Source organism: Protopterus annectens, chromosome 6.part1 (genome assembly GCF_019279795.1).
Source record: "Protopterus annectens isolate FY-2018-M chromosome 6.part1, PAN1.0, whole genome shotgun sequence".
Taxonomy (NCBI): Eukaryota; Metazoa; Chordata; order Ceratodontiformes; family Protopteridae; genus Protopterus; species Protopterus annectens.
This window is the reverse complement of record NC_056738.1, coordinates 403,598,414-403,621,215: the sequence shown is the minus strand read 5'-3', so window position 1 is coordinate 403,621,215 and position 22,802 is coordinate 403,598,414. Positions and strand designations below refer to the sequence as shown.

The window sequence follows — 22,802 nt, the reverse complement described above, 5'->3', positions numbered from 1 at the left end:
TTTTCTGTTTTTAAGAACAGGGCTTGTTCAATTGTTACTAATGTACTTTTACTCCAGTAGATCACTGAAATAGGCAGGAAATGAAAATTGACTGTAGTGGACAAGTTCATGCAGATCAAACCCCTGGTTTTAACAGATGTCAAATCCTGTTTTATGAGAGTGTATTAATATTCTTAGTTGGGCTTGTAAAGTAAGAATGTAGACTGCCTTTGTGGTTTGTGTGCTATTCTACACCCAAACAGTTTATACATCATAAGGATAGTAAGAAAATGAAAAACTTAAGGTGCTAAAGATAGTTTTCCTACAGGCGGCTTTATAGGAAGGAGACTTAAGGTTGAAAGAGTCTGTATTTGTCAATCCTCAAGATTTAACAGCTGTAACATTTTACGGATGATAAATGGAGTTGATTAAGCAGACCCAACAACAGTTTGTACGCAGAGAAAGCCCCGTTGGTTGGATGCTGCTGTATGTTTTGCATCTCCTGCTAAACATGCGCACTGAGTTTGCAACAAATTTTTGGAGTCTGCACGTCAGTAGATCTTCTGTGATGAGCTATTTTAATGCTGTCCCTTTTTGTGGCTACTTGTTCTCCTTCGATGTGGACTACAGTTGCTTTATTGTAGTACACTTTTAATTGCAGAAGAGGGAGGAAATGCTGAGGGTTAGTGTTGTATCAGTTCGATGTAACTATGGAAGAGAGAGACTGAATTTGTGTGCAGAGTATGGTAACCCAACTGATTTATTTTAACTGTTAAAGAACATTCAGGCTAATGGTGTCATTTCTCCCCTATTATCTCCTGTGTTGCTTTACATGAAGGAAATCTCTGTAGTTGACCCATGAAAGTGACCTGGCTTGCTGTCTTGTAGATTTAGGCAAGGAAAATGTTGTCCTACCCCTAGGTAAAATCCCTTTCCTAATGAAATATTTCAGCAAGATTGCCAGTTTCAACAATATTTTAATCCTGGAATTATTTACAATCTTTGTTGTCTTTGTCCATTCCTCAGCATATGGGTGTTTGGATCCCAGTTTGATTTGACTTTGGCCACTTTCAAGCTTTCCAGCCAGTGCTCAGGCTCCTCCCCCTTAACTGTAATTCCCTGAGCTGAGTTATCTCGGATTTACTTTGACATAACAAGAGTAGGACCAATCTGTTGGCATTCAGTCATGGGATAAGTTTGTTTTGATTCAATATATTTTATAAACTTTTTAAATAACCTTTGAATAAGAGGTGTTCTTGTTTCACTGTTGCAGTCATTACATTTGGGTTATCTGCCTGCAGGTAGCCCTCAGCCGGCCAGAATATCAAATTCTTGGATTCCTGCATCGGATGCTATCCCCTTCTGTGACGACAGGTCATCAGGGGTATAAAACATGCAGCCGACGCCATTGCATCAGTCTTTCTTGCCATGCGGTGCCCGAAGCAGAAGCAGTTTGCAAGTGCTGGTCGGCCAACTCCTGAAATTTTCGTTTTCGAATTTCAGAACTGAAGTCTTCAAAAAAGCTAAGTACCCCTTTGGGGATCCTTATTCTTGCTCTTAACCGGTGTCAGTAAAAGTTAACAGTTGTTGATACCTGTGGAAAGCAAATACCTCAAAGATTTTCATTCGTACTGCATTCCTTGCTTAGGCCCAGACCACGACGTTCCTTGCTGTCGGTTTTGTGCTTTATTCAACCCCCGAACTATTAGTCTATTTTTGCAGCAAATTATTTTGGTACTTGGTATAACTATCCAGAAATGATTTCTGTAAGCCATCCGACTGCTGACATTTCGAAAAACTAAGTTAAACGCAGAGACAGACTGCATAGGTCAAAACAGCCGACAACACTTCCGTTAAGCTAGTCGCCAGTTCGCTGGTACTCTGTGAGGCACTTTCGCAGCCCCTGATACCTGCTACTTCAGATTCGCAGGCCTCTACTGAGACCCATTCGGAGTATGGTATGCTGCGAGAAATGCTTAGACTATGGAACGTGCGTATGTCTCTACCTTGGATGGGTCCAAAGCCACTGTGCAGGCACCGGCTTCTGAGGGTGTATTCAGGCCTACAGATATTCATATTAAACCAACATCATCTTCTTCATCGAGGCCTAAAACTCGCCCCATGCCTGGAAAACAGACGTCCAAACCGCATGCAGGCCCATATACCTAAAAAACAAATGCTTAGAATTAGGGGAAGCCAGCCTTCTCTCTCTGAGACCTAGAATTGATTTTCCTTCTGTTTCTTCTGATCAGGATTCTGATACTTCTGAGTCTTCTGATTACCAGGATTTGCCCTTCTCTACCCATGAGGATTCTGATGCAGAGGATTCCATTCCCTATGCTTCCCCTCCGGAAGATTTTTCGTTTGGTGAAACCTTGCACACACTTGGGGAGCATTTCTGCTGGGAAAGCCAGGATTTCTCTGACTCCGAAAAGAGGCTTGGGGAATTCCTACTCCTCCCTCAACACAGGCCTTTAGCTGTTCCTCCTGTTCTGGACATTATAGATGATGCCTTCTTGGAATCTAGCCTGACTCCAGACACTTTACCTCCAGCTCCCAGAAAACCCTGCAACTGCAGAGTTGAAATTCCTTTCTTGGAAAACAGCCTTACTTCTAGCCATCACTTCAGCAAGAGGAGTGTCTGAATTACAGGCAGTCATGGCAGTAGAGCCCTTCATGATGTTCCATGCAGACAGCGTTTCCCCTCGGGATCAATCCTTCCTTTATGCCCAAGTTGTGTCTAGTGTGGCTCTAAATCAGTCCATTCATTTGCCTACCTTTTTACCGAATTCACAGAACAAAGGAGAATGAATTCTGTACTCTTTGGACATGCACAGATAACTTGGATTTTATTTGGACAGGACTAAAGCCTCTCAGAAAATCTCAATAGCTGCTTAGTTGGCTTTGCTGCAGGGGCAGAGGGGAAGGCCATTTCAAAGCAAACCATTTCTAAATGAATATCCCATTGTATTAATTTCTGCTATAAGCACCATGGAAAACCTACCCCACAGGGGATAAGATCACATTCCACCAGGGCTGCATCTACCTCTACAGCCTTTCTCAGAGGGGTCCGCCTACCAGGGACATCCTAGAAGCTGCTACCTGGAGCTCTGTTCATATCTTCAAGCATTACCACATGCCTATTTTTTCTAAATCCAGAGCTGGTTTTGCCACTGCAGATGTCCTTCAAGAATGCAACTGCAGTCATAACATATGGGTTGTCCTGCCTCAGGCAGCCCTCGGTCGGCCGAATTCCAAAGTCTGGGTCTGATGTCGGCTGATGTCGCATTTCTCTCCGTCAGAGCGGCTGGAGTACATAAGCATCAGCCGACGCCATCTTCAGTCTTTCTTGCTGCGCGGTGCCCGAAGCAGAAGCAGTTCGGAAGTGCCGGTCGGTCAGCTCCTGTATTCTTCGAATCCGAAGTCCTCAAAAAAGCTAAGTACCCCGTTGGGGACCTTTTCTTGCCTCAGCCGATGTCAGAAATTACTGAAAAAGTAAATTGTTTGTCTTGCGGTAAACAAATACCTCAAGGATTTCCACTCTTACTGCCTCCCTTGCCTCAGACCACGACATCTCGGCCTGTGCCGCCTGTGCTCGCTTTAACAAGCGCACTCTCAGGCGCCGGGCGGAGTTCACTGTAGACGTTTTCGGTGATAAATTTGATTATATGATGCCGTCGGAACAACCGACAACGCAGACTCCTAAGAAACGAAAAGACCGGGACAGACATCCTCGGCCCGCGTCTTCCACCAACACCACGCCAAAATTAACCGCGAGTGCTCCGGTTCCCTCTGAGGCGGTTATTCCACCGCTCCGAACCAAAGACACCGCATTACCGATACCTCCAATACTGGAGGCCACTCCGTCAGTTATTGACTTTCCTCCGGATACTGAAACCGAGGAAATGCCCGAGACCATTGCTGTGGATAAGGTCACTCCTGCACGTGGAGCGGCTAGGCCTCCCATGTCTATCAAGGCCTACACACGGGCCAAGGCAGCCAGCAAGTCCGAGCATATTTCTGCTAAGACCTTACCTCAGCCTACTCCTGAAACTCAAATCATGGCTATGGCCGCAATTTAATTTCCCTGATCAGAGGTTCCCAGGCACACCCTGAGAGAGGATCCCAGACTCCTGATAAGAGGCCTAGGGTTGAACCCCCTGACCCTCTCCCCACAGATGACGATTCTGAGGACTCTGTTCACTCCGAAAGCCAGGAAGAGCCCTTCCAGACCTATGAGGATTCAGATGCAGAGGAGACTATCCCCTCGGCTTCTCCCCCTGAGGATATGTCTTTTGGGGAAGTTCTGCATTCCATGAGGGAGCATTTTAAGTGGCAAGGCCAGGAATATTCAGATTCCAGAAAGCGCTTTCAAACCTTCCTTAAAAAGCCCCCACACAGACCCTTAGCTATACCTCCTGTGCTTGATGTTTTGGATGATTTATACTCTGACTCCAGTGTTACCCCTGATACTCTACCTCCTGCTCCTGTCAAGCCTGACAGATACTATAGGGTTCCAGAAACCCATTCTCATTTCTTTAGGGCCCATGCTGTTGATTTAGAAACAATTTCCCAGGGGCCTAAAGGGGTTTCAGCTACCACCTCCAAAAACCCTTTGCCCTCCAACAGGGAAGCAAGGTCCTTAGAGAGATGGGGGAAGAAGGTCTACACCTCCACTACTTTATCTATGAGAGCTCTCAATTGTCTCTTTCACATGTTTCAATATCAGGATTTCCTGTTAGATGATTTACAGAAAAGATTGTCCTCCCCTGAACCTTTAGATAGGAAGTCTTTGCAGGAGGCTGTACACAATTCTCAGCAAGTTAGCAATCACTTTCTGCAGTGTGGATATGAAGCATTGGAAGCTTCATGTAGGGCAGCTATGACGGACGGTCATTCGTAAACATGCATGGTTAAAAGATCAACCTTTACCAGATCATGTTAAGGCAAAACTTCTTGATGCACCCTTGGAAAAGAACAAGCTTTTTGGTGCTAATGCTAAAGATGTGTTGAAGTCCATTGAGGAAAAAGCCAAGTCAGTTCAGACAGTCAAAGATTTCCTCCAGGTTCAGCCACCTAGATTCAGTAGGAACTGGCCTTCAAAAAACTGGTCCTTTCCTAATCCTGAAAGATTTCAAAGGGGCAAAAGCAGGCGTGCCCGAGGAAGAGGTCAATACAGAGGATCCTACAGGGGGCGACAATGGCAACCAGGAAACCAAAGAAGTGACACAGGGGTTTCTCCCGCCCCACAGGGACATTCTCAATGACTTTCCTCTAGGTCCGCTGACCAAGGAGCAAGCAGAAGCTCCTTTGGGCGGAAAATTATCTCTGTTTACAAGAAATTGGCACAAACTGACAAAGGACAAATGGATTTTGGACATTATAGACCACGGTTACAGGTTCCATTTTCATACCTTGCCAAGAAAACTGGGTATGCCAAACCTGCCACAAAACCAGAGGGCAGAGGCTATCAAGCAAATTTCTCTGCTTGCTCAGATCAAAGCAATAGAAAAAGTTCCACAACAAGAACAAGGTCAGGGATTTTACTCAAGACTGTTCCTTGTTCCAAGAAAAGAAACTCAATGGAGACCAATACTAGACTTGTCCGCTTTAAACACCTTTCTCATAGTACCAAAGTTCAAAATGCTGACTCTACAGCAACTCCTACCCATGCTGGGCAAGGGGTCTTGGCTGATTACTCTGGACCTCAAGGAGGCATACCTGCATGTACCTATCAGACACAGCTGCAGAAGATATCTCAGATTTCTTGCAGGGCCAGAGCATTATCAATTCTCAGCATTGCCATTTGGCTTATCTACTGCGCCCAGAGTATTCACGAAATGCCTGGCTTCAGTAATTGCTCATTGCAGGCTCCAGGGGATTCAAATCTACCCGTACCTGGACGATTGCCTCATACAAGCAGACGACAAACTAACTTTGACAAAAAACTTGAATTATGTCATACATTTGCTACAGGCTCTGGGATACACAGTCAACTTTCAAAAGTCAAGACTTCAGCCATCCCAGCAAATTACCTTCTTAGGAGCCAAACTAGACACAGCCTCTCAAATGGCTTACCTGACAGAAGACAAGCAAAAGAAGCTAACTCTTTACTTCAAAACTTTAGCAAAGCTCACCCAGATGACTGCAAGGCGATTCCTACAGGCCCTGGGTTACATGGCATCCTGCATTCTCCTGGTACCACTAGCAAGACTACACATGAGAAAGCTTCAATGGTACCTAAAAAGCTTATGGTCTCAACACAACAACACCCTAGAAGCAACCATACCACTCATTCCATGTCTTCAAAAGGAATTTCTATGGTGGGCCTCAGTAAGCCAGTCAAACACAGGTATGTCATTCAAAAAACCTCATAACACAGACCATGACCACAGACGCCTCAGACCTTGGATGGGGGGCGCACATGGAGGGCAGATGTATTCAAGGACAATGGTCTCCAAAGGAAACACATCTGCACATCAACCAAAAAGAAATGCTGGCAGTAATGCATGCCATCGAGGCCTTCAGACAACAACTACAACCAGGCCACCTACTAATACGGACAGACAACACCACTGTGATGTGGTACATAAACAAGCAGGGGGGCACTCATTCTTAACCCCCTTTGCAGACTGACAATGAATCTTTGGGAAAAATCACTTGACCTAAACATACAGTTGCAATCCCAGTTTGTTCCAGGCAAAGACAGTGTTCTGGCGGACAGTCTAAGCAGGAATTTCCTAGACCCCCACGAATGGAGGTTACATCCAGAAATCTTTATACGACTCACTTCGACATGGGGCAGGCCGGACATAGACCTATTTGCCTCCCACCTCAATCATCAAATACAGAAGTTTTGTTCAAGGACATATCATCCAAAAGCATGGAAAATAGATGCTCTCTCATTCAGCTGGAGCTCCCTAAAAATCTATGCATTTCCACCTCTGCCACTGATGACCACAGTGTTACTAAAGATGAAAGCAAAGCAGCCCAAGGGGATCCTAATAGCTCCAGACTGGCCAAGACAGCACTGGTACCCACTACTACGGAGCATATGTCACAACAAAACATGGGCCCTCCCTCAATGGCCCCAACTTTTGACTCAACACAACTTCAGGACAGTTCATCCCAACATCCAGACTCTACAGCGAACTTGGGAGATCCCATGAATAACCTCAACCTACCTCTTTCCAAAGAAGTTCAGCGGATACTGACAGAAGCCCGTCGACCATCCACCAGAAAGGTTTACTCAGCCAAATGGAAGAGATTCAGCATTTGGAATACCACCAAGGGCCATGATGCATCACTTTTGTGCATCCCACTCATCCTGGAATATTTGGCAGATATGCTACATAATGGACTCATACTCCTCTATAAAAATACATGCTTCAGCTATCTCAGCTAGATACAACACTGATCCACCTGTGTTTTCACATCCTTTGTTAAGGCAATTTCTTAGAGGAATCAAGAATATAAAGCCCCCAAGAAAGGCACCAGTACCAGCTTGGGACCTCAACTTTGTCCTAGAAAAATTGACTTACCTCCCTTCGAGCCAGCAGCTTCTGTGGATTTACAATTTCTCTCCTGGAAGACAGCATTCCTGTTGGCCATTACCTCAGCAAGAAGGGTTTCGGAATTACAGGCCCTAATGGCTATACCACCATTCATAACTTTTCAGATACAGGGTCTCTTTACGAACCAACCCTACCTTTCTCCCAAAAGTGGTATCTAGGGTCTCTTTAAATCAAACAATTCACCTGCCTACCTTCTTTCCCAATCCTGAGAACAAAGGGGAAAGACTGTTGCATACCTTGGACATTCACAGACAGCTTCGCTACTACCTGGACAGAACCAAGACCAGTAGGAAGTCTGATGAGCTTTTTGTAGCTTACGCCCCTGGAGTACAAGGAAAAGCAATTTCAAAACGGACAATTTCTAAATGGATTGGACATTGCATCAGATTCTGTTATTCCTTCCATGGAAAGTGTGCGCCAGCCAATGTCAGACCACCAGAGCTACAGCCACCTCTACAGCATTCTTAAGAGGGGTGCCTACAAAAGACATTCTAGAAGCTGCTACATGGAGCTCCGTGCATACATTTTCCAAACACTACAACCTTCCTCTATATTCCAGATCCAGAGCAGGCTTTGCTTCTGCAGTCCTGCAGGGATTGATACCTCCACCATCCTTTTCTTAGAGCATTCCACCTCCCCCAGCTAAGCTATGGTATTCAACCCATATGTTATGACTGCAGTTGCATTCTTGAAGGACATAGTACAGTTTTGTACCTACCATAAATGTAGATGTCTGATAGATATGCAACTGCAGTCGGGTTTTCCCTCCCTCCTTCCCCTCTATGCCTTGGGTCCACTCCTATCCCTGTTACCCTTAGCTGGGGATATCTGTTATGGTGTATCTGTTTATTGCTTATTTGTCTGGAAATCTGTTTTATCTTCCAATTTGATTACAGCCTTCCTTGGAGGGCACCTGGCATCTGGGGCAAGAAACACTGAAGATGGCGTCGGCTGATGCTTATGTACTCCAGCCACTCTGACGTCGGAGAGAAATGCGACATCAGCCGACGTCGGACCCAGACTTTGGAATCCGGCCGACCGAGGGCTGCCTGAGGCAGGACAACCCATATGTTATGACTGCAGTTGCATATCTATCGGACATCTACATTTATGGTAGGTACAAAACTGTACTTTTTGCAAGGCTTAATAGCTGGTCCTAATGTTCTCTAACTGCCTCTTCCCTTCCATAGCTTTGGGAATCTACCCAAATGTAATGACTACAACAGTGAAACATGAAGAACACAGTACAGTTGTGTACACTTGCCATGAATGTAGATGTTTGACTGTATTCACTGTTGCAGTCCTGGTTACCCTCCCTCCAGCCCCCAGACTTCTCTGAGCTCTACCTTTCCTTCTTGTTTGGTGTATTTGTGCTTTATGGTGTGTGTGCTTTTTGTTGGAAGTGTAACGTAACATATAATTGCTTCCCATTATGGGGGCACCTGATATCTGGGGCAAGAAAAACTGATGTTAATGGCTTCGCCTGTATGTTTTATACCCCTGATGTCATAGGAGAGAAAATTTGACACAGGAATCCAAGACTGATATTCAGGCCGGCTGAGGGCTACCTGCAGGCAGATAACCCAAATGGTAATGACTGCAACAGTGAATACACTCTTAACATCTACATTTTATGGTAAGTGTACACAACTGTACTTTTTTTCTATTTCCCTTTTGCCCCTAAGCTGTCTTGATGTTCATCGTGCATACAGCTGCAGTCATAACAGATAGGTTCTCCTGCAGTCAGGCGGGTCCTCGGTCGGCCGAATTCCAAAGTCTAGGTCCGGCGTCGGTTGTCGTCGCTTCTTCCCTGACGTCAGTGCGCCAGGGGTATAAAATAACCATCCGACGCCATTTTCTTCAGTCTTTCTTGCCGCGCGGTGCCCGAAGCAGAAGCAGTTCGCAAGTGCCGGTCGGCCAGCTCCTGAAATTACGAAAATTTTGCAACCAAAGTCTTCTTGAAAGCTAAGTACCCCATTGGGGAAACTTTCCTTGCCTCAGACCGATGTCAGACAAAGTTAATAATTGTATTTCATGTGGGAAGCAAATACCGCATAAGGATTTCCATTCCCTCTGTATTCCTTTAGGCCCAGACCACGACGTCTCGGTCTGTCGCTTTTGTGCTACATTCAAACGCACCATTAAGCGTCAGGCGGAGTTCGCCCAGCATTGTTATGGCAAAAAATTTAACTATTATGTCGTCGGATACTCCGACTCCAGTTTTGTCTAAACGCAGAGACAGGGACTGACACGAGGTCCGCGGCCTCTACCGACACCACGCCAAAGCAGACTACACGTGGTCCGGTTCTCAGCGAGGCGCCTACGCAGCCCATGACTACCGACGACACTACATTGGCGGTGTCTCCTGTGCCCGAGGTCGCAGGCTCCTCGGCCCACACCCTGACTACAGATACCGAAGCCACTCTTGGCGGTGAATCTCAATGTGGACAGGTCTACCTCCTCTCAAGGTGTCTTCAGACCTTCCTCTACTTTTTCCATCAAGGCTTACACTAAGTCTAAAGCAGCCATGCATTCTAAAAGACAAGCTACACAGGGCCCATCTCCAGGCCCCATGCCTAAAAAACAGATTCTTAAAATGGCTGAGGATTTGATTACTCTTATCAGGGGTTCTCGACCCCCCCACCCCCGGACAAAAGGCCCAGAGTGGAGGAAGAATCCCCCTCCTCTGATCAGGACTCCATTATTTCAGAGCACTCTGAACAGGAACATTCTTACTCCCCTTTTGAAGATTCTGATGCTGAGGAGTCCATCCCCTCTGTCTACCCCCCCCCCCCCGAGGATTACTCATTTGGGGAAACTTTGCATACCTTAAGGGAACACTTCCACTGGGAAGGCCAAGATTATTCAGATTCCAAGAAAAGGCTTAGGGAATTTCTCTTGCTACCTCAGCACAGGCCTCTATCTATACCTCCTGTCTTGGACATAATAGATAATATGTACTCTGAGGCCTGCCTTAACCCGGATTCTCTACCTCCAGCTCCAGTCAAGCCTGATGGGTACTATAGGGTTCCTGACTTGCACCAATTTCTATACAAAAGCCTTGCTGCTGACACAAACTATTTCACAGGACCCGAAGGGAATTAAGGCCTCCACTGCTAAAAATCCATTACCTTCCGAGAGAGATTCCAGATCCTTGGAAAGGTGGGGAAAAAAGGTATATACCTTGGCCACCTTAACCATGAGGGTATTAAAGTTCCATATGCTAAAGGACCAACAGCTTTTATCACAATTGAGAAATAAAATGTCACAACCTGAACAACCAGACTTGAAGGAGTTGGAGGATTTGATGCATAGTGCAGAGCAAGTGGGTAAACATACCTTACAATGTGGTTTTGATGCTCTAGAGGCCTCATGTAGAGCTGCTGTTACAGGATCAGTCATACATAGGCATGCCTGGCTCAAGGAACAAACCTTACCAGATCATGTCAAAGCTAAATTACTAGATGCCCCTCTACAAAAGGATGTATTATTTGGTGCTAATGCTGAGGAGGTATTAAGGAAAATGGAGGAAAAGGCTAAATCAATGCAAACAGTGAAAGATTTTCTACAGGTACAACCCCCACGTTTCAGTAGAAATTGGCCTTCCAAAAATTGGTCCTTTCCAGCCACGGACAGACCCCAAAGAAAATTGGTCCTTTCCAGCCACGGACAGACCCCAAAGAGGTAGATACAGGCGCCCGAGGGGCAGAGGGCAATTCCAAGCATCGTTTAGAGGCAGACAATGGCAAGCTCCTACACAGAGGTGGTGAGGATAACTCACAACCATTCAGAAAGCAAGCCCAATGACTTCCCCTTTGCATGCCAAGCAAGACTCAAATGGCAGCACCATTAGGAGGAAAACTTGCATTATTTTCAAAAAATTGGCATATTGTCACAAAAGACAAATGGATCCTGGACATTATAAACAGAGGCTACATATTCCATTTTCACACCCTTCCAAAAATGAGAGACATGCCAAACCTGCCACACAATCAAAGGGCAGAGGCACAAAGACTAATTTCAGATCTCATAGACATGAAAGCTATTCAAGAGGTACCTACACACGAACAAGGTCAAGGTTTTTATTCCAGACTATTCCTGGTACCAAGGAAGGGAAAAGATTGGAGACCTATTTTGGACCTATCCATCCTAAACACATTTCTACTCGTACCAAAATTCAAGATGCTCACTCTACAGCAGCTTCTTCCCATGCTGGGCAAGGAGTCTTGGCTGGTAACACTGGACCTCAAGGAGGCATACCTGCATGTCCCAATCAGACAAAATTGCAGAAGATACCTCAGATTTCTTGCAGGTTCAACCCATTATCAATTCTCTGTGTTGCCCTTTGGCTTATCTACTGCGCCCAGAGTATTCACGAAATGCCTGGCATCAGTAATTGCCTACTGCAGACTTCAAGGGATACAGATATACCCCTATTTGGACGACTGCCTGATCCAAGCGGACAGCAAGCGCATTCTTCTGAAACATCTGGCTTATGTAATAATGTTGTTGAATTCTGTGGGATACACAGTCCACGAAAAGAAATCAAGGCTAATACCCTCTCGGAAAATAATTTTCCTGGGTGCCTACTTGGACACGAACACCCAGATGGCCTACCTCACGCCAGAGAAGCCGGGGCAAGTAACTTAATACTTCAGAACTCGAGCAAATTGCACCAGGCTGACTGCAAGGAAAATCCTGCAGGCTCTGGGATTCATGGCATCTTGCATTTTACTAATCCGATGTGCAAAGCTGCATATGAGGAAACTTCAATGGTACCTGAAAAACCTATGGTCTCAACACAGCCACAGCCTGGAAACAATAATACCACTAATTCCGTGTCTTCAAAAGGAATTTCTGTGGTGGGCTCAAACATGCCAAGCAAACACAGGTCTCCTATTCAGCAAGCCTCAAGCAAATCAAGTCATCACAACAGACTCATCGGACTACGCCTGGGTGGCACACATGACAGATCTGTGCATTCAGGGCAAATGGTCCCAAAAAGCAAAGCACCTACACATCAATCAAAAGGAAATGCTAGCAGTAATAAATGCTATTATAGCTTTCAAAGACCTCCTGCAACCAGGTCAACTATTGATAAGGACTGACGACACCACAGTAATCTGGTACATAAACAGGGAGGAACCCATTCATACCCCCCTATGCAGGCTGGCCATGTCACTTTGGAACATGGTCCTGGACTTAAAAATCGAACTACAAGCACAGTAGTTGCCAGGCAAGGAAAACACGCTGGCAGACAACCTAAGCAGAAATATGACAGATCCACATGAATGGAAGTTGCATCCTCAAGTTTTTATAGAGATAATTCAAGCATGGGGAAGGCCAGACGTAGATCTCTTTGCCTCCCACGAAAATCACCAATTGACAAAATTCTGCTCAAGGATTTTTCATCCAAAGGCCTGGAGAGTGGACGTGCTCATTTTCAGTTGGACATCAATGACAGTTTATGCCTTCCCACCTCTTCTTCTGCTGCCCAAAGTTGTATTAAAAACCAGAGCAGACAGACCAAAGATGATCCTCATTGCTCCAGACTGGCCAAGACAACACTGGTACCCACTCCTGAGGAGCCTGACGCATTCCCCACCATACCATGGACCCTGTCTCTAATGCCTCTTCTGACTCTGCACAGCTTCAAAACTCTTCACAGTCATCTAAAAACACTCAATCTAGCCGCATGGAAGATTCCTTAGCACCACAACAGACCCTACTCTCCAAGGAGGTGCAGGATGTCATTTTGGAGGCCAGAAGACAGTCTACCAGAAAAGCTTACTCTGCAAAATGGAAACTGTTTTGTCTGGAATGAGAAAAAGATCTAGGATCCTGGAAAACTGAATTCACCTCAAATATTACAGTATCTAGCTGAGCTGCTAAGCAGTGGACTTTTTCTCCTCCGTCAAAATCCATGCCTCGGCCATTTTTGCAGAATACAACACTGAGCCACCCTTATTCTATCACCCCTTCTTAAGACAGTTCCTCAGAGGGGCTAAGAATCTAAAACCCCCAAGGAAACCACCAATACCTGCTTGGGATCTCAATTTCATTCTAGAAAAGTTGACCTTACCTCCTTTTGAGCCAGCTGCCTCATCAGATTTGCAATATTTGTCCTGGAAAACAGCTTTCCTTCTGGCTATTACCTCAGCTCGTAAGGTATCGGAACTACAAGCTGTCATGGCTGTGCAGCCTTTCATCATCTTCCATCAGGACAGAGTTTCCTTACGAACCAACCCGTCATTTATGCCAAAAGTGGTATCCAGGGTAGCTTTGAATCAGGCTATACACTTACCGACCTTTTATCCTAATCCTCAAAACAAAGGGGAGAGATTACTACATTCCTTGGACATCCACAGACAACTGCGTTATTATTTGGACAGAACAAAGCCTTTCAGGAAATCAGATCAGCTCTTTGTGTCCTATGCTATAGGAGCTCAAGGAAAGCCAATTTCCAAACAGACTATCTCAAAATGGATAGCCCACTGCATACGCTTTTGCTATTCTTTTCATGGCAAAACTGTACCTACAGGCATCAGATCTCACTCCACAAGGGCCATGGCTACCTCTGCAGCTTTTCTCTGAGGAGTTCCTACCAAAGATATTTTGGAAGCAGCCACTTGGAGTTCTGTGCATACCTTCTCCAAGCACTACCTCCTTCCATTGTACTCCAAATCTAGAGCGGGCTTTGCCACTGCAGTCTTGCAGGGTTCAGTTGGTTCTTCTAGAAAATTCCAAAATTTATTTTTTCATATGTTTATGGATGTCTACCAAAATGTAGATGCAAGGCTTATTTTTTTTAATTTTGAAACTAGTAATATCTACCATAAATTGATGTTATGATGAAATTATTTTTTTCTGATATTGAAGATATTGTTATGTGTGTATTGTTCGAAAAAAAAATAAAAAATCTTATACATGTTTTTGTAAAAAAATTCCTTAGGGAAATGACATCGGGAAAAAAACTGAAATATGAAGAGAAATGATATAAAAAGGGGTTGTGTTTCGAACATTGCATATGGTAAAAGAATTTTCTGAAATTGAAATTTTTGAGAAAAATTATCGTTAGTATCTTCGAGGTAGAAAATTTTTGATGATAAGTTTGGGGTAGATTTTCTAGTAAAAAAGGGTTTTTTTGTATTCATAGATAATTCTATTTGTATGTTGTCAAAATTTATCTAGTTATTTGTTGTATGATAATTATATACTGTACCATTTTTGTTGAATGTTTTAAATTGATTAAAAAAATTTTTGTTAAATAGGAAAATGTATTTATAAAAAGGATTCCCCATAAAAGGGCATAGATGATATCTAAAAATTTTTTTCAAAAGATTACTTCTAGATAAATTTTTCAAATAGTTTGCTTATAAAAAATATCGAATAAGGGAAAAAGTCTTTTGAAAAAAGACCCTGGAATTTTATGGGGGTTTTTTTAAAGATATGATAGTTTTAAAATTATATTTTTTGTGTGATTTTGTTTTAAATTTTAATAATAAAAATTATAGTTTTGTGGTGTTTTAATAATAAATTTTTTTTTTTTTTTGGGGTTGGGGGTGTACCCATTGGGGAAAAATTAAAATTTCTTAATTTAAAAGGTTGTTTTTGGGTTTTGGGGGAAATAAATTTTTTGTTTAAGGGTTTTTTCCCTTAGGGGGGCAATATATAATTATTAAAAATTTTTTAAAAATATATAGGGAAAAAATTTTAAAAATTTTATATATTTTGGTTGTAAAAATATTTTTTTGGGGTAAATATATATGTATTGAATAAAGGGTTGAAAATTATTTATTTTAAATAGGGGTGTATAAATTTAATAAAATATTTTATGGGTTTAAAAAAGAATTTAAAATTTATATAAATATATAAAAGGGTTTTGTTTAATAATAATTTTTTAATTTTTATTTTCTTTTTAAAGGTGAAATTTTTTTTAATATAGGGGATGTTTAAGGGGGTTTTTAATGAATATGTTTGGGTGAAAAAATTTTTATTTTTAATTTTAATATTAAAAATTTTATGAAAAGTATTAAAAGTTGTGGAATAAAAAAAAGGGGTTTTTGGAAATTAAAAATTTAAAAAGTGGGTGTATGTTAGGGTTTTGGTATTTTTGGGAAGGAATTTTGAAATTTTTGTATGAAAAAGTATGGTATTTTTAAAGGGGTTTGAAAAAGTTTTTATATTGGGTTATTAAAATAGGTGTTTTTATAAAAGAGTGTTTATTATTTTTTTAAAAGTATTTTATTAAAATATTTTATGGTTTGAAAAATTTATGTTTTTTGTTTGTTTTATGATATATTTAAATGTTTTTTTGAAATTTTTTATTGTTTTTTTTAAAATTTACAATTTTATTTTTTTAAATTTTTAAATTGTTGTATTTTTTAATACAAAGAAAATTTATATTTTGTGTGGTATAATTTTATAAATATTTTGTTTTTATAAAAATTTTATGTGGGGATAAAAATTATAAAATATTTTAAAATTATATTTTTTGAAAAAATTTTAAAATATTAATTTTTTTAAAATAAAAAATTTTTGGGTTTTTTTTTTTCTCTTTTTTTTTTTTTTCTTTTTTAGTTTTTAAAAATTTTTTAAATTTTTTTTTCCTGTTTATTAAAAATATTTTAAAAATACTTTGGGCTTTTCCCAAAAATTTTCCCTTTTTGTTTATTTTTTTATTTTTTTTTTGTTTTTTTTTTTTTTATTTTTGGGTTTTAAAATATTTTTTTTTCCCCCCTCCTTTTTTTTTTTTTTTTTCTTTGTTTTTTCTTCTTCTTTTCTTTTTTTTAATATTTTTTTAAAAATAACAAATTTTATAAAAAAAATACCTTTTCTTTGTTTGTTTTTCCGGTTTTCCCTTTTCCTTTCCTTTTTGAATTGGTGATAAGGTTAAAAATTTCCGGGTTTCCCTTTTTTCTGTTCCTTGTTTTTTTTTTTGGATTTTATGTGTCCTGGTGGTAAAAATTTGTGTTTTTTGTTTCCTTTTTATTTTTTTTTTTTTTTTTTTTTGTGTTGTTTTTTTGGGTTTTTTGTGTTTTTTTTTTTTTTTTTTGGTGTGTTTTTTTTTTTTTTTTTTTGGGGGGTGTGTTTTGGTGTTTTTTTTTTTTTTTTTTGGTGTTTTTTTTTTTTTTTTTTTGGGTTTTTTTTTTTTGTGTTTTGTTGTTTTTTTTTTTGTGGTTGTTTTTGTTTTTTTGGTTTTGTTTTGTTTTTGTTGTGTGGGTTTGTGTGTATATTTTTATTTTTTTTTTGTGTTTTTGTTTTTTTTTTTTTCAAATTTTTTTGTGTATTTTTTTTTTGGGGTGTTGTTATTTGTGGGTGTTTTTTTTTTCTTTATTTTTTTTTTTTTTTTTTTTTTTTTTATATTTTATTTTTTTTTTTTTTTTTATTTTTTGATTTAAAAATATTTTAAAAATTTTTAATTTTTAATTTTTTTTTTTGTATTTTTTTGTTAAAAAAATTTTATAATATGGGGTAGTTTTGTGTGTAAAAAAAAATAAAAAAATATTTAATATATTAAATAAAATTTTAATGTGTTTTTGTGTTTTTAATGTGTGTTTAAAAATATGTGTGTACAATGTATAGGGTGTGTGTGTATATGTGTTGGGGTGTGTGTATATTGTGTGGGGAAATATATATATATATATTTTGTGTGTGTGTGTGTGTGTGCAAAAAATAAATATGGATGTATTTTAAATTATATATATATGTATATATTTGTGAAATGTATTATATATATATATGTGTATGTATGATATATGTGTATATGTTTTTAATTTTATTTGTATATTTTATATATGTGTTGAATATTTGGTGTGATATATATGTATATATATGTATATATATATATATATATATATATATATATATATATATATGTGTGTGTGTGTGTATGTACAGAGACAGACGCACGTGTATGATCTGTGGTAGCTATTAGATTTTTCTGTACCTGCTTCTCTACCTGGTTGTTTTGTCTTATTTCCCCTTTTTTCCCCATGATGTCTGACTGGTTTTAAAAAGTGGCCTGTGGCTGCAAAATTTCAAACTCTAATACATGTGATAAATGTGTTTATGGCCCTCACATTTGTTCACTACCTGCTTCATTTAAGTGTTCCGGCCAACAGGCCCATGTCAAAATACAAAAAAAAATTGATCTTGAAAGGGCCTCTCCCAGTCTCTGCTGGATAGAGAGCTTGTTCTGTTTCTTCACAGCCTTCCTCGTCTCCTTAAAAGGGTCTAAAAAGCCATGAGAAAGAAGACAAAGAAGGAAAAATGTGAAACCTTGGAGAATCTCCAAGACTGCAACTTCTTCGGATCTGGCTTTTGAGGTGTCTCAACTTTTGGAGCCAGTGCTTTTCTTAGGTCCATTACTTGTCAGATCCATCACTCTGAGGTTCTCACAGGAGCCTTTTTCCTTGTATACTTTGTTCACCAGTCTTGCAAAAGTACTAACATTCCAGACCCCTCCTCCCAACTGCTTCATTCTTCCGGGCAACAAAATCTTCCAGGAGCTTTTAAATTTAAAGATGTGGACAAAGTGGTTGGGGATGCTCATGGCTTTGGGGGAGAGTGAGTTTTTTTTTTCTCCTGACATTTAGTAGTTACTTCATTTGGAGCGCTTGACTCAGACTTCCATCTGGTGCAGATCTCTGTAGTCTGTTTGAGATTTGGTTACTTTGGATCAGTGCCATTTGAGCTGAATATTCAGCCTTGACCCTGACAGGGATGGTTTGGAACTGAGGTCTTCAGAGCCATTTCTTCCTCTCAAAAGTGTTACAGTTCTGCTTGGATGTCAGCCTTGGATCCTACTAATTTGGGATCCTGGGGTTGAGCCTCCGTCAGGGGTCTTTGGGCCCATACCTGTTTGGTCGGGTTTCAAGAGTACTCTGGTCATTCCCGACAGACTACCTTCTTTTTTTTCATATCTGTTCCTCCCCAAATGATCTCCCAGGGTCCAAAACTTACTGTTGTTCCCCCGACAGGGACCAAATGTCTTTGGCCAGCCCCTATGGAAGTGACCACCACAGTTTGAGTACTCCAAACAGCCCACTGAGTAGGTGCATTGGAAGCATGAATGCAAAGGAGGCAGCTGGATTCTCTTCAAATCTCCCCGATTATTTTGATGAAGTTGGTTCCTCCTGATCCCCCAGTCTGGGTTAATTCAGAGAAATCTTTGATCTGCTTTAACAAAAGGGAAATGTTCTCCCAGCTGTTTTCTGGAGAAATCAGTTTTTTGTGAGGCTTTTGGTTTTTGCCCATCTTGTGTATTTGGTAGTTCTGCCCATGGATGAGATGATGGACCTTTTTTTAAACTGGTGTAGGAGCTGGAAGTGGCTGAACCCCTCTCTAAGAAATAAGATGTTCATCGTGTTACCCTGCTGCAGTCATTACACTTGGGTTATCCTGCTGTCAGGTGGTCCCCAGTCGGCCAAAGTTCCAAAGTCTTGGTCGGTGTCTGTTGTTTTCTTCCCTGGCGCCCGTGCGCCAGGGGGAAAGAGGCATCCAATGCCATTTTTCAGTCTTTCTTGGGGGTGCCCGAAGCAGAAGCAGTTCGCAAGTGCCCGGGCGGCCGACACCTGAGATTTTTAATCTAATTTCAGTCCAAGTCTTCAATAAAGCTAAGTACCCGTTGGGGAAACCCTTTTTTTGCCTCAGTCCTATGTCAGAAAAAAATTGATTGCATTTCTTGTGGGAAGCAAATACCTCAAAAGGGCTTCCATTCTTATTTATTCTTTGCCTAGGCCCAGACCCAAAGTCACTGGTTGTCGGTTTTGTGCTAGGTTCAATAAACGAACTATCAAAAGTCGTTTTTATTGTCGACACTACTTTGGTAGGAAATTTAATTATACCATCCCAGCAACCGACTACCGGCATAAAAAACCCAAAAATAATTACAGGCAGCCTAGAACCAAAAACTCTGAGGCCTCTGCTGGGCCTGTTGCCGGTTCTCCGGTTTTCAGTGAGGTGTCCAGTCCCTGACCCCAGAATTGGAACCCCAGACCCCGGTTCTCAAACTGAGAGTAATGGGGAGCCATCTTCTTTAGGCCCTTCCTACATCAAATGGAAGGAGATCCCCTGCAGTAAAAAGCCCGGTTGTAGAAGGTGTCTTCAGACCACTACACTCCCCATTAAATCTTATGCTAAGCTCAAAACTCCATTAAAACCTAAAAAGACTGTACATCAGTCTGCAGTTCAAGGCCCCATGTCTAAGAAAACAGATGCTTAAGATGGCTAAAGATTTGATTACCCTAATCAGGGGGTTTCCCCTCCCCCCCAGACAAAAAAGAAAAGAGGAAGATTATGCCTCCTCTGACCAGGTTTCTATTTCCTCAGATTCTTCTGACGAACAGTATTACTCCTTTCCCCCTTATGAAGACTCTGATGCTGAAGACTCTATCCCCTCAGCATCTCCCCCTGAAAGCTATTCTTTGGGGAAACTTTACATACCATGAGGGAACATTTCCACTGGGAAGGCCAGGACTTCTCTGATTTAAAGGAAAGGCTTCTAGAGTTCCTTTTACTTCCCCAGCACAGACCACTTGCTATCCCTCCAGTTTTAGACATTGTGGATGATGTTTACTTAGAATCTAGTCTAAATCCTGACTCTCTACCTCCTGCCCCAGCCAAACCAGAACTATACTACAGAGTACCCGACTACAAATTCCTTCATAAAAGCCCTGTTGCTGACCCAGAAACAATTTCCCAGGGTCCCAAAGGGGCTAAGGCTAAAAATCCTGTACCTTCTGAAAGGGACTCCAGAGCACTAGATAGGTGGGGAAAGAAAGTATAAGCCTCAGCTACTCTAGCTATGAGAGCAAAATTTTTTTCACATGCTGAAATATCAGCAGTTCCTAATGTTTCAATTAAAACAAAAAATGAGCACGCATTCTGAACAGTCTGAGTTCAAGGAAATGCAGGATCTGTTGCATGCAGCTGAACAGGTGGGCAAACCTACTTTACAATGTGGATTTGATTCATTGGAAGCTTCCTGTAGAGCAGCTGTGACTGGGTCTGTCATACCAAAACATGCTTGATTAAAAGGACAAACCCTGCCTGATCATGTTAAAGCAAAATTATTCGATGCACCTTTACATTAGGATGTCTTATTTGGTGTCAAAGCAGAAGAGGTTTTAAAGAAAATGGAGGATAAGGCAAAGTCTGTGCAAACGGTCAAGGATTTTTTTACAGGTACAACCTCTTCGTTTCAGCAGAAACTGGCCAACAAAAAATTGGTCCTTTCCAGCTTCTGACAGACCACAGAGGGGTTCAGCAAAGGGGGAGAGGTCAGTCACAAGGCCCTTACAAACCTCGCCAATGGGGTGCCGCTACCCAGAATGGAGGACAAGACAGGCCCCAAACTACTAGAAGACCAACACAATGACTTAACCCTCAAACTGCCAAGCAAATATCACAACTAAAGCGAAGGGTTCAAGAATCCACTGGTAGGGTGATATGGGGCGTATAATTAACTGGATAAAACAATTTTATTAAAAAAATAAAACGGTTGAGCTTTCATCTATTATCATATAGACTTCATCAGAACCATACATAAATATTTCCACACTCTTAAATAGGCATATGTAACATTTAAAATTAATTCCACCAATCCCAATGCATTTTCTCCTCCATCAGTTTAAAATCCCCTTAAAGCATTGTCAAAATACAAGTTTTTCAACCATAATTTACATAGTCCTTACTAGTAATTGATATACCATATATCTTGTGAATGAACATCTACATATATACAATAAAATAAAATGTTACAATAAGCTTTAATGTGTTATCCTATTCATAATACTACTGTTAAAACAAATAATCAATTTTGCTTGTAGTGTAGTATAGGTTTAATAGAAATATATTCATTGATGCCAGGTGGGGACAGTAGCATTTAACAAAATCTGCCACCTAGCTTCTTTCTCCCCGATATATTTAGTACAGCCACCTCTCTGATTTACTTGTACTAACTCCAATATGGCAAACTTAGAAGTTCTACACCCACTAAAACCCTAACATGCCTATACAAGGCATTATTATCATTTTTTTTCCTTCCTTTGTATACCCCCGGCGTGGCGTCAGGAAAGAAGCAACAGACGCCCGGGAAGATTTTGTAACTCTGGCTGACTGGGGACCCCACTGCAGGATAACCCAAGTGTGATGACTGCAGCAGGGTGAACACTCTTAACATCTACATTTATGGTAGGTACAAAACTGTACTTTACTCTTCCCTCCCAAAAGGTCTCCATAGAGATTATGGTAGGACATGGTACAGTTGTGTAAAAATGTACCATAATAGAAAGACTGATTTTACAAATGCAGTAGTGAATACCCTGTAAAATCTACATTTGTGGTAAGTTACTTCGCAGCTGTAACTTGACTTGTTGAAAAGTACACACTGGCTTTGTGACTACCAAAAACAGGATATGTAATTTTATTAGTTTACCACCTAAAGGTTTATGCCTGTGCTACCTGCCCCATCAACTCAGGCTTCCTCAGCAGTAGTAGACTGTTTGCATTTTTTAATAGTGATTTCTCTAGCTGATAGTATTGTTAAAATAAAATATCAAAGCAGACTACTTAAGCACTAGATTTTATTTTAAGCCCGGGTTTAAAATGTGAATATCTCTGGCTTCTTTTTTGAAATTGGTCTTAATTCCTTGATGCTTAGCCACTGCAAGTGGTGAATGTCATTGTGATTCTGTTTCTCAGCCTCGTATTATAGGTAGTCCAGTAGCTATAGGAAAAAAGGCAGCTTAGTTTTTGTATTGTAGTTTAATGAAAAATATTCAGAGAGCATGGAGAGTCGCTTTCTCCATGAGATGTGAGATGATGTGATAGGTTTGGATTTCAAAATACTTATGGAGTTAAAAGCTTTTTTGACACATGTATTATCACTGAACGATTTTTTTCCTTTTATATTAATCTGTATATGCTTAGGTCTACATTTTTCATTTACATACATTACACATTTTCTTTCTTCATAACTACTATCGTTTTGTCTATTTCATTGTTCAAATGTCCTTCTATTTCAGTGTTGTATTCTACATGTGGATTTATCCTTCTTCCTGTAGTTCTACCGAACAGGGTTCCCAAGATTTTTCAGTCTTTCTAGGTGTGTTGGATGTGGCAGCAGAAAAGTGGGCTGTAAGGTATGTCTGCATGCACTAGCCCTGAACTTTTCAGCCACCAGTCGTACGCCAGGTGTTCCTGCTTCTCACAGACATCAGATAAAAAAAAACTCAGTTAAGTACC

General features: G+C 40.9%; 1 protein-coding gene across 2 annotated transcripts in view; it reads left to right on the top strand.

Annotated features, from left to right (window-relative positions):
• Nucleotides 1-22,802, top strand: part of SF1 (splicing factor 1) — a 1,552,458-nt gene that overhangs the window by 286,611 nt on the left and 1,243,045 nt on the right. The gene's annotated exons all lie outside the window — the stretch shown is intronic.